The sequence below is a fragment of the Falco punctatus genome, assembly GCF_963210335.1.
Source record: "Falco punctatus genome assembly, chromosome: 4".
NCBI classification, from domain to species: Eukaryota; Metazoa; Chordata; class Aves; order Falconiformes; family Falconidae; genus Falco; species Falco punctatus.
In genome coordinates this window covers 6,273,696-6,286,410 of record NC_137583.1, presented here as the reverse complement: position 1 = coordinate 6,286,410, position 12,715 = coordinate 6,273,696, and the positions used below count along the sequence as shown (strand labels likewise).

The following is a 12,715-nucleotide window of genomic DNA, read 5'->3' as shown; positions in this document are numbered from 1 at the left end:
TTGTTTTCTGTTCTGAAATGACACTTCTGCATAAGTAATCATCTTTGCATAAATCATGTATCCGCCATCAGAATTAAAATCAGGTTTGCTTGCTCGAGGTAACAGGTACTGTAGATACAGTGGTTCAGCTCACAAAAGGTGATTACACACGTTTAGAAAATTCTGTACCAGTCTAGCTCTGAAATCTTCAGGGAACAACTTCTTAACTTCCACTACAAATATTTCACTTGTATTTGCTGCAGAGAGTTTCTTCTCACTTTTTTTTTTTTTTTTTAATCTATGCACTTGAAAGGGCTCAAATTCACATCACCCCTTACCATAATCATGTCATATGATGAGAATTAAGCAGCCCCAGGCAAAGCAGGTTTTCTGGATGGGAAATTTCAAGATGAAATCCAGCTGCAGGAGGCCCTGGTAGTTCATCTCTTACCCCTGCAAATTTTTCCTGTACCAAAGCAAAGCTTTACCATAGGTTAGTGAGGTATTGGGCTGTTGATCCAGCTACTCGAGACGAAACTTAGAAAGACCACAGTGTTAAATTGGTTTAAAACAAAATATCTAAAGGCACATTTCAGAAAAATGGATCACAGACAGTTACACCCACGTCCCAATGCCCCATCCGTCTTCACATCCCAGTTTTTGTGATCGGCCTTCTATTTTCCAATAGTTAGCCTGTCACCTCAATGAAATCCAGCATGCCTTACTATTTACCTAGAAGCTGACACAAAGCACTGCTAAAGGCTGTTCAGTAAGAACCAATTTTCACCCCCTTCTCAACTCCAGTGCCTGTAAATTATGTTAATTAAGCCTTCTGAGCTGCATTAGAATCTATTCTAATGAAAGACAATCTCCAAGTGTAAGAGCATTACCACACATTTTGCACTGCTGAGTTTTAAAAGTAGAATTACAGAAAACAATCAGTCAGCAAGGAAGCCTCAGTAGCAGGAAACATCTCAGATTTTTAAAGCCACATTTGTGTATTAGTTGAGAAGATCCTTCATTTATGTCTTGTGGATCAAGTTTTTACATCTTTGCTCAATCCTTACTCAACTTGAACCCATTGACTGACTGAACAAAGACAAATCTCACTAGGCCTTGCAAAAATTTCACAGTCCAAACAAGAAAAGACTACTTGTTTCAGAAAGATCTGGACTAAAGTGATGTTCTAAATAATTGAAACGCATCAGTAGTTAACAAATGGCTTACTGCAACATTATATGGTAAGATCACAAACCAAAATGGACTCTCTCTGACCACTTACACTCCATTAAATACCCAAAGAATATGACATTAAATGAAGTGCATTTTAAAGCACTTTCTGTTTTGACAAACTTCGCTGGAAGTATTGAAATGAGGAAAACTGCTTGGCCACAGTTAGCTTCTGCTTTTTCCCCGCCTCTTATTCAAACTAGTTTTAGTTTTGCTTTTATAACACTACATTCATTAATTGCTCAAGCATATAAAGTTCCTCAGGTTTCAGCATAACGGCAATCTACATAGTATTAAATGAGGGTCTTCATACAATTTATTATAGCGTTACAGTTAATCAGATTACGTTCTGTTCCAAAGCATGAAAATATTTCTATTTTCCAATCAAAAAAGCCCACACTTCTTTAGACGTGATAAGAGCCTATATCTGTACAAAATGCTACATAATTTGCAGCAGAAGTAAAAAGGAAACTACCCAAGACAACGCTGCTCCATTGCTTTCACCCAAACTATGATTATCGTTATATCCACCAGAGCTCTCAGGTAATGGCAAGTTCAAATTGAACTGTCCGTATATAACTGAACTATTGACGAGGCTGATTTATATACACATTACAACCTTTCAGATTGGATGTCAGACAGAACAGGCGAGGAACTTCCATGTTATCTTATGAATATCAAGTAAAAATGCTCTGGAAAGAAGCCAGACTCCAACAGGTGGAACCTGGCTTTTTAGAGATGACTTTGCAGCCATCTAACAGCTGGGTCACAGCCTCCAGCAACGCTCTGACACCCTCAGCCGCACGCCAGGGCCTGGCACCTGCCTGGAGAAACACCCGGTTACCACAGCCCCACGGAGGCACAAAAAGCCCCTGGGAGTTTCTTCACCGTTTTCAGCTAAGGCAGAATGAGATCACTGAAGATGAAAACATGACAGTAATTACACCTGACCTGTATGAGCGAAAAAATGATGACAAAGGTCTGCTTTGGATTGCTACAGGACCATGGCAGTGGTTTTGCTGGTTCTTACACCTCACGCATTGCCATGCTGCAACCTATCCCCAAAACATCTCATTTTAACACTGACGATTGTAGCTCCAAAGGCTTCGAGAAAAAACAAGCCCCATTAGCCGGAGCAGAGCAGGCTGGGAGAGAGCCCTGGCCGCGACCCACAGGCCCCACAAGGGCTACTAACTCCGGGCACTTCAGCAGAGGCCACCTCTGCAGTAAAGGCACTGAGGCGACACCAGTACTTGCCAGCTAGCAGCCTACGCTACACAGCTTTGGCCCCGTTGCTAAAATGACATCCGTGACTTTTAAGCTACTGAAAAAATATTTAAAATAAATGCCAGAAAGTGCAGCAAGCACCTGAGGAAACTGATGCGCTGCTCCTGGGCCGGCTTGAGCGTTCACCGGCCCAGCTCCTCATACCCAGATGCTCTTCACATCTTGGTGACCAGCAAACCAAAAAAACCCCAAACCCCACAATTCTGGGGAAAAATTAAAAAAATCATTTCCCCGCCTCAAACGGGGCCCGGCGCCCGCAGCACCAACACCGCTCCGGCCACAGCCTCCCCACCTCGGCGCCGCGCCAGGCGCCCTTCGGCCGCCACCCGCCGAGGCACGCTGCGCTGGCGACCGGCTGGCCCGGGGCTCCCCGCGCTGCCGCAGGGCCCGGGCGCTCCCACACGCCACCGCCTCTCGACGCGAACAAGGGAGCGAAGCGGCGGGAGGCGCCGGGGCCGCGGCGAAAGGACGGGGCTGCGCCCGCCACCGCCTCCCTCAACACCTCCGGGGCGGGGCCGGCGGCGCGGGGGCGGCCGCGGCGGCAGCAGCAGGTGAGCGCGGGGCCCGCGGTGGCGCCCCGTGGGCGGAGCGCGGGGCGGGGAGCGCGGGGCGGGGAGCGCCGGGCCCGGCCGTGGCGGCGGCGGGGGGCACCCGCTGCTCACTCACCGCTCAGTCAGTCGCTCCCCGGCGCGCTCCCTCCCCTCCGGCTCTCGCTCGGTCGCGGGACAGCGCCCGAAACTCAGCGGCGGCCGCGGCCCCCGACGGCTCGCCTGGAAGCGGGTGAGTGCCGGTACCTGCCCCCGGCGCGGGGGCTCCCTCCGCTCGGCAGTTCCTGCCCCGCCTGGCGCGGGGTGAATGAGGAAGCGATACGGGCTCGGGCTCCCTCCGGCTTCCGTGGGGCTCCCGGCGGGGAGACGGGCGCCTGGCCCGGCCGCCGCCGGGCTCAACCCGCCGCTGCGGCGTGTGTCCCGGCGGGGCGGGCGTGAGGGGCGGGCGGGCCGGGCAGCGCCTCCCGGCGGGGCAGCCTCCAGCCGCGGGGCGCCGGCCGCTGCGGGGCTTCCTCCTCGGGCGCGCCTCCATGTTGGGCTGCGCGCCCCGCGGCGGGGGGCTGCGGTGGGAGCTCGGGGCCGGCCCGCCCGCCGGCTTTGTCCGCCGAGACCTGCCCGGCGGCGGGCTTGGCGGTGCCGGGGCTGGTGCCGGCCCCCTCGCCCCTCGCGCGGGGACAGCCCGTCCGGCCCCGGCGGGATGAGCGGGGTGGGGGCGAGGGCTGCGCCCCCGGTGAGGAGGTGACGGGACCGAGTGGTCCTGCACAGAAACACCGAGTTTCCCCGTAGTAGAAACGCCAAGTTTGATAACGCCAACTATTTATTTCTTTTTTCTCCCTCCACCCAGCCGCGTTGATACTCTTGTTTCTGCCTCCCGCACCACAGTGAGCTCGAAGCAGATAAAACACGCGATCTTTCAGACGGCCGCGTTTCCAGCCGAATGGCGACAGACAATGAGAAATGAAGGAGCAGGAATGCCTGTTGCTTTTGTGTACATGCCAGGCGTGCATCTCTTAAAAAGCAGTTTTCGGCTTTTCATGGCTAGATTTGCTGTTTGCGTTAGCGTAGGAGATACTAAAACGATTGAATGGCGGCGTTCGGTGGTTACGTCTGACATCTGCTTACTCGTGGGCTCTGTCTGGTGTGCTGCTTCGCTTCTAGATTGTTCAAGTAGCGCAGGGCAGAGTGTGTATCTGGCCCAGCAGATTTATTTGCAAGGATGGTACTGCCCCGTGCCCCATCTCTTGGCAGCTGGATGCTTCCCAGAACAGAGCTGAATCTGCAGGGAAGACAGTGGGGGTAATCAATTCCTGCACGGGATCTTTTCCTAATTTTAGAGACAGGTTTCAAGCCTGAATGACAGCTTAACATCTGTGCAGATACTCTGTGTCAAAATCCTGGATGCACTTCTGTGTTTAGTTTCTTTTAGATCTTATTTGGGCCTTGGCCTGGTACAGTCATTAGTCTATTAACAATGTAATAAGCCAGCAAATAACCTCTTCAGTGTTCTGCCTAGCAAATAATGCGGGGTGGCATTGTACCGATCAAATAGGAAGCTACAACCGAGTAGAACCGATAAAGCTTTCTGAACAAGGTACTATGAAGTGCCTCTTAAGTGGTTAAGCAATAATTCATAAACATCTTTTTAAAAAAGTGTACATGCAGCATTTCCTGTTTATTTTAGTTCCTGAAAATGGATGTATTAAAAAAATTAGATAATTGTCTTCGGACTGACACATTTCAGTCACCCCATGGTGACACTACTATGGGAACCTGCAAATACTGGTGAAAGAAGCAAACATGAGGCTGCAAAACACAGACTTGGATTTTTCATGATTTTTAAAGTTTCTCACCCCCACGTTGGGTTTCGTAATAAAATGCAGGTCTGTGCTTTAGATAAGAAATCATTAAATGCTGGCATTTTCAATTTCTTTGATCCACATAGTTTTACTCAAAGTTATCTTTGTGTAAAATTGAACATAGTAAAATTCTAAGGAAGTATGATTATCAGAATGAAGTACCTAACTTTTGAAACTTTGACAGTTTAACAGTTGAAACATAGCAAGGCATTTCACTAGCTATTATTTGTATGGTTGTATGTAATGTGAAACATAAAAGAATTTAGAGGTAGCATAAAAGAATTAAGAGTTAGCAGTGCTTTGAAATTTTCATCCTACATCTTGTCATTCAGATTTAGATATGAAGGAATTGCTGCCACTCAGTGGCTGATACAAACATATAGAAAACTATATTCTGTTAACACAGATATGGTGTGTGTGTGGTTAATGAATGTGTCATAAGGTAATTCTGCTCAGTGACTGTGTGTGAGATAATTGATCAGGAAGATGTATTGTTCTCACCAGACGAGAGCTCATTCTCAGACTTTTTTTCCATTTTGATTTTCATGAATTATAACCTAACTTTTCATTAGGCATAATTATACAGTAGGATCATAATTTTTTGATTGAATGGAACAGTGAAATAGCATAATAATTTTGACTTTTTGATCACACAGCATAGTTGAAAAGATACTCTGTAAAAAAGGAATTATTTTAAGCTAGGAACTATTTCTAAGCTAGAAAACTTAGGAAACCTTGTAGCTACTTTTGTTAAAGAGAAATCTTTAGAAGATTGTCTCAAGGAGAACTTGGCTATTTAGCGCTGTATAGATCAAGGAAATAATAAAACCTGGAAAGATCACATGTTATTAAAATAACTGATTTCTTGGGAAAAGCATAGAAGCTTTCAGGCCTCTCAGTCTATTTTGCTGTCTAAAAGACACAGCCATTAGAATTAAAGTTCATGTCATATTGAGTACTTCAGAGCCTAACAGTTTAAATTAACCATCCACCCTTGTTTCCATTTGAAGGATTTCACTGCCATCGTGCTTCTGTGCAGAGGCACAGATCCTCTGCCCTGTGGATGCTTTGCCTGTCCGTAGCTGGAGCTCAGCTCTGGCTGCTGCTCTCAAAAAGAGGAGCCCCTTCATCACCTCTTGCTCTGCAGCTGCACTGCTGTAGGAGGTGGGACCATAGCATGGTCCTTGGCAAAATAGTGCTGAAATGACTTATGTTATGTTCTCATTTAAAATTTTTGCCTTTCATTTTCATTCATAAATTTTAAACTCTTTCTACCTGTAGGAGTTTTTACACTTTCCTAAGGAGCATTACCTCTGTCAGCCAGAGCCACCTCATTAGCTTTTGTGAGATTTAATTTTGCAAGAATCTGCTCTGTAGGACATAGGGTACTGCCTTTAGTTCTATAGGGCCACCTAGATTATACATACTGCCTTTATGACTGGAAGCTGCACCAGTGTGCTGCTCCTGTTACCAGAGACACCAGGAAGGGTAGAGAAATGAGAGAACTGGCACAGGAATACTGGGGAGCTCACAGAGCTGTACTTGGCAAGAGTGGTGCAAGATTTATTTCTGGTCTGATCTAGACCAGAGTCTGTTATTACAAGTAATGCTGATGCAGAGAACAGAAATCTGATGTGTTTATCTGTGAGCTTCATATTATTTTCTGTTGGCGGGTGGGTTTTTTTTCCCCTTAAAATGTATGCAAGTGGAACATTATGTCTACCTTTCAGTGACGGAAGGGTGCCCTGACATCCATGAAGTAAGTTATGTTTTGAACCTATTAAATTAGTGGTTGGTCTTTTCTGATTGGTTATAGATTTGACAGTTTCTGTCTAAAAGATGAACGTGTTGCAGCACAGACGTGTATCAGTAGCTGCAATTCAAAGAGGCAGGCCATAAAATCAATTCTTTAAAAATATTTCTTAAGCTAAGAAAGTGTATAAAACCACAGAATACTTTTTACAGTATTATCTTACTGAAAAGGTGTTTCCTGGTAATTTCTTTGCCATTGAGTGTAATGCTCTATCTGGAAAACTTTATTTAAGCATATTTAAGCATAGTTGGTGTTCATATGATAATAATCACAATACATAAAGTCTGAGAGTGACCATTACAGATAACTTAATGAAACTACATGTTAAGCTTGTAAGCCTTCTGTGGTGCTTGCCTGATTGCTAAGGGAAGAGGGTGTGTGCTTGCCATCTCTTCCCATTTGATCAGCCAGCCATCAAACCTCGAGAGAAAGAAAAGGGGGGGGTGGGGGGGGAGAAAAAAAGCAGCACCTCTCTGTATGCCCCAGAACCAGATTTTTTTGAGTTCCAAGGTGCTACCAACTTTTGAGAACAAAACAGATACGCAACATACATTCCTATTCTGCTATTCCTAATGCTTTTCTTTAGAGGTGTGAGCCAACTATGGTCTTGTTTGGTTGAGATGTAATTGAGTGGTTTCACTTTTACCCATTGGTAGTGAGAGTAGAGCTGGGATAGCTCCTAGGAGACTGATTAATGAATAGGTTAAGGTATTGTTGCACTAGGCATTGTATGTGTCTGTGGTAAAGAGACCCTGCTAAAGCAAGCTCTTCCCAAACAGTAAGGATGCTTCTCGTTTCTGAAGAGGTGCATGTGGGCTGAAGTCCATTCCACCTCACTGGGCTCAGAGGAGTTGTCTGAATTAGTATCTTGTCTCTCATCTCCTGGGTGGCTGAAAACCTCTAAAATGGGATGCGTGTTTCTGCATGAATGGCTTTGATTTGCATTATGTTTAGTCCTTTGCAGTCTCATAAATGAATTGTAAGTATTTATAGACTTGGTTTAATCCTGGCTACGTGCTATAAACATAGCATATCTTGAAACATATGCAATAAATCTAAACTTCCACCTCAGCTTTTTTCTCCACCCCTGAGCTATGAAGTTGTGCATGCTAGTGACTTGGAGCTGAAAGCCCAGACCTGTGTTGGTTTAGCCTAATTGTTGTGTGACAAATTTGTAATGATGAGATGACAGCAAAAATGGCGTGGTTTTTTAGCACCCAAGTGCCAAGTTACTTTCTGAGTGTTTGCAAATCTTGCCCTTCTGCCCCCAATCAACACCTACTTATTAAAGATCTAATAAAATTCTTGTTTGTAATATTTAATTCTTTATCATATTCTCTGGTTTCTTGAGAAAGTGCAGTTTAAGCTTTGCCATGTTTTTTCTACCTAAGGGACTCCTGAAATCTAAGTGTTTGTTTCCTCATCATACCAATGATACCTAATTACTTCAGTGCACTGAATGTATCAGTAATCAATATGAGGAACAGCTTAAGGGAAGAAGGATTTTTGGGTTGTGATACCAGATCTGTCTTTCTGATAGTAAAACCTTTTTTTATTTTTTTAATGTATAGGCAGATTTTGTTAAGATTTAGATGCTCGAACTAGTAGATAGATCCTTGAAAAGATGATCAAAAATGTCTAGCAGCCAAACTGAAGGTTATGCTTGGCTTCTGCAGTCTGCCTTTTTTTGGGAAATTCCCCAGTGAGTAGCTAGGCAGTGTAGCTAAGCTATTGCTAACACATTGTTTGATGACTGAACTATGCTTTTCTAGGAGACTGTTTTCGATTCTTGTTTGAACAAAAGAGGAATCTTGTGTTTCTTTCTTAAAAGGAACAGTCCCTCTGTTTCAAAAAGCCCTCTGTGTGAAAAATTGGTAGGAAGATACGGTCCAGCCAGTAGCAAGTAGGGCCCATTATATACTCTGAACTTGTATTCTCAAGGAAAATTAAGATAAATAAATTAAGGAAAATTAAGATAAAATTACACAGTGCAGTAACTTTGGAAGACTGTTGTGTTTAAGATATGACACTGACTGCCCTGTACATTTTGTCTCAAGATTTTTATATGTTTCATAATGCCTCTGGGTGACTGAATTTTGCTGGCAGGACTATGTAACCAAAATGAGTATTTTGTACCTTACTGATTTTGTTAGCACTTGCTGAACTGAAGAAAATGCTTCACTTACTATGTGTGTCAGAGTATTTTACTGGAAAACTCCTGTGAAAGTAAGATTTATTCTTTCTTATTTCAAAAAATGTATTTAATGTATATTCCTGCAAAAGAGGGCACAGATGGCTGTCTTGCATCAAGTAGGTGCTGCCAGGATCTTTCATTTTGCTAACAAATCCTGTTCCTTATATAGATAAAATAAAAAAAAAAACATGGATCTGAAACCCTTAGTCACACTAGTGTGTCTTTGCTCATGAAGGAGTAGGTTTGATTATAGATGCTTTCAGTGTTGGTAGATACCTGGTTTGGGTTTTTTTTTATATTTTGTTTTTTTTTTTTTTTAATAGTCTGGTTCTTGCATTTGCTGAGCAATGATGATTACGTTTCTTCACATCCCGTGTGCTGGTCCGTTAATGCTGTGTTCATGCTGAGCTGTGAATTGCTCAACAAGAGTTTAGCTGTTTCCTTGTGAGCCTGTTGGCCGATGACTGTGGCCTTCACTGAACTCCAATAGTCTTACTGATGACTTGAGGGTGCCGACTGCCAAATATCCTGAGTAGATTTGTCTGTCAGGAAATCATGTGAGCTCTCTCATTACATTTACTTGTGTTCCTCAATATCAGACAGGAGCTGACACTTAGGATTTCTGTTTGACAAGTTTATCTAAGAAGCAGCATCCCAGGGGCAAGAGCTTCTTAATACAGACCTAAACTCTTTCAGGTTAAGAGCTAAAATGCATCCACTTCTGCTTTGATCTGAATGCAGTGAGCCATCAGCACTTGAACACGTCATTTCCCATTCTCTCGGCTGAAAAGGAGACTCCAGCATTCCCAGTTACCTAGTTCCTTCAAACCTAGCACAGGGGTTAGGGAAGGATAGGTGAAACCAGGGGTCAGTAGACAGCACTCGTGTCCTGCCTGGAAAAAAGGGCATTGGGGAACTGCAGAAGATACAACTGGAAGCAATATTACAACTTTGGCAGGTATCTTGGCCTTGGCTGCCCGGTGAAAGAAGCATCCCCTGTTGTGCAAGTCTAGTGAAGCTGTTCCGCTATGGGACTCCTCACCTTTGCAACAGCCAAAGAGAAATTTCATGAAGGGACATTGCCAGGTATTTTTTCCTGGTAGATTTTTTTTTTTTTTTCTACAGGCCCTTTTGAAGAAACGTGTGATTTGGATCAAAGGATTTATAGGTCTGTCTGTTAATCCCCACAGTGCTTGCATTAGGTGCTTGGAGTTTTTTTCCTTCCTCTGGTTTCCTTAGAGCCTTACAGTGAGGGAATCTGCAATCAATGTATAGCTCTCAGCTCATCCATAATTGCAGAGTAGCTATTCTGTTGGCAAAACTTGCTTTATTGCATATACACTTGAGAATATCTTAAATATGGAAAGATCTCTGGAATCTTAAGTCTGCCCGTTTATTTGGTCTCATTTTAATAGAGGTTGGACTTTTTCTCCAGGGCGCCAGGGTGTGTCCATATCATTCAGGTTTGCTTGCCCAATGATCTCAGCTGTGATTGCTGACTTCCCTGGCTGAGCCATCGCAGCCTCAGCACAGGTTCACCAGAATTGCATATCTGGGGGACAGTCAGTTTCAGTGAAGGGTGAGTTTCAATGCATTTGTGCCACATGCTGTTTTTACTGCTGTCATTGCATCTGACATGCATGCTTTTGAATGCAAATATCTCATATTGCTATCCTAGGTAAGCACTTTGGGGCAAAGTCTATGTTTATTTTATCTAAAGGTAGAATGAATTTCATCAAAAGTGGATGATAATGCTCTGTTGCAGCCTATGCTGTTTTTTCAGCGAGCCTTTCCACGTTGCTCTGTTGCTTAATAAGTTAGTGGATCTGCACCACCAACGTCTTGCACCACAGACACTTCATGTGTCCGTTGAAGGGAATATGGGGGATTGCCCATGAGCAAAAGCTGGAATGCTGAAGCTGCCATTTAGGCGAGGAAGCTGATGGATTGCTGCTGTAAGGCCAAGAGCAGGTGGGAGAAAGAGCAGCAATCCGTGTATGGAGATAGACCTGGAGTGCAGTAGGAGCAGTGCGCAGCAACGAGAACTGCCAGGCTACGTGATGCTGCTCATCCTTGTTGCAGCACGTTTGTCGGAGGGGTGCTGCCAGCCCCGTTACTCTCGCTTCGTCCTCGTGAGCTCCAGCTCCTCTCCAAACCTTCTGCAACACAACCCACATGCCTGCCGGCTGGAGGCTGGGGCAGGGAGAGAAGCAGAGCTCTGGACTGTTGCTGTATTCTCTTTTCTGTTTCAGTTTAATTTGCTAGCTTGCCTATTTCTAGCAGTGCCACTAAGATTTTCAAGGCAATCCCAGAGTTTTATTGCAGTCTGTACTAGTATCCGTCAGATTGGTTTTCTGACCTATTTAGGGTATTGCAATTTGGAATTAATGTTGCTTTCCTTTTCCAGTGGGTGGCAGTTGAAGCAAAGAGAAATGTGTATTTGCTTGGAAGTTTATATAGATATATATTTAAGGAATGGGAAGAGATGCCAAAACAGGCCAGGCTTTTATTGTCTCTCCTTATGTTGAGTTCTTTTAGATTTTATCTCCTAGTTGGAGGAAAGGACAAATCAAAGGACCTGTTGTGACCAAAATCCACTTTAAGTTTCAATCTCCTGCTTTTTGTGTGTTGTTCTGTTGCTTGTTTCCTTGTTCTCTTACCAGTTAATAACTGAGCCCAATCTTTCCATCGTTAGAGCTTTGCATTGTGTGAGCCTAATTTCAAAACTCTGAGGCAGGGAGCTGCTAACTCCTTGCAGCAATGTGTTCAACTTCTCAGATCTCTATTTTGATTTTGAATGCGACAGGTAGCATTTCTTCCTCCTTTTAAAAGGAAAATCTTGACAAGAAGTCTTAGAAATTTAATATATATTCTAACCCTAATATCTGTTTCCTTGAAGGGCCAAATTTTGACTGAAAAGCACTCTCACATTTCTTGTATGGAGTTAGCATATATCTTATTCACAGTTGAGTTTCAAGCGTATATTAAAATAGCATACTAGATTCCAAGTACTGCTTAACTGAAGTGCACATTAGTGCATTTGGTGAATATATAAGTAAAACATAAATGAAATATGTATTTATGAGAACATAAAGGCATTTTTAATGTATAAATTACTGCATTTCTAAATGTACTAGAGATTAGGTTAAATCTATTTTTAAAACTTGTAAGAAGTATGAACATCAGTGCTGAAACATAAAGTCAGGTTGAGACTTGTTCTTGGATCATGGAGCATAATTTGATGTACTTTCAGAAGAACTATATTTTTCTCTTTTTTTGTGGTCTTTCCAGGCTGTTAAAACAGTGATAGGGCTTTCCCAGCACTTTCCAATGCTTTTTGCTGCGGGTAAATATTTAATGCTGCATAAAAAGCTGGAGAACTCTTTATTTTAATGATATTTCTTTTCATACGGATGAGCTAGCAGTTCATCTTCTATAACGTGTGATTATAGCTAACTCACCAATCAATCACCATCTTCTCCCTGAAGAAAATGAGGTCTTATATGAGCATTTAATGTAGCTAGGCCAAAATATGTTTAGTTAAATTGGGTAACGTTATTATAAATGCAGTTCACCAGTTTTGCTTTGTCCAAATTGAGTCAGCTTATCATAGCTAAGCCTTGTCTAAGCATTTGTAGCATTCCACTTTAAGTCTGTTCTCACACTGATGTAGTTAAATACAGAAGCTTCTGCAAACACAGTCATTTGAAACACTTATAAACTGATTTGCCACTTGTGTGGATACAAGTTCTGCTGCTGCTGTTAGAGCAAATTTCAACTTGATTGATAGGTGAAACTTGTGAAATGA

The 12,715-nt window shown here is 43.6% G+C and overlaps 2 protein-coding genes across 4 annotated transcripts in view; one reads left to right on the top strand and one right to left on the bottom strand.

The window, feature by feature from the left end:
* The window catches only part of RFT1 (RFT1 glycolipid translocator homolog), an 82,618-nt gene extending 79,331 nt beyond the window's left edge, over nt 1–3,287 (bottom strand). The window contains exon 1 of the mRNA XM_080386263.1: nt 3,163–3,287. The gene's annotated coding sequence lies outside the window, so the exon portion shown is untranslated. The remainder of the gene's footprint in view (nt 1–3,162) is intronic.
* The window catches only part of PRKCD (protein kinase C delta), a 67,883-nt gene continuing 58,310 nt past the window's right edge, over nt 3,143–12,715 (top strand). For 2 of the 3 annotated variants that reach the window (XM_080386259.1, XM_080386257.1), the window contains exon 1: nt 3,148–3,276. The gene's annotated coding sequence lies outside the window, so the exon portion shown is untranslated. Of the gene's footprint in view, nt 3,277–12,715 lie in introns of all 3 variants that reach the window. The other variant, XM_080386258.1, reaches the window with a different exon arrangement.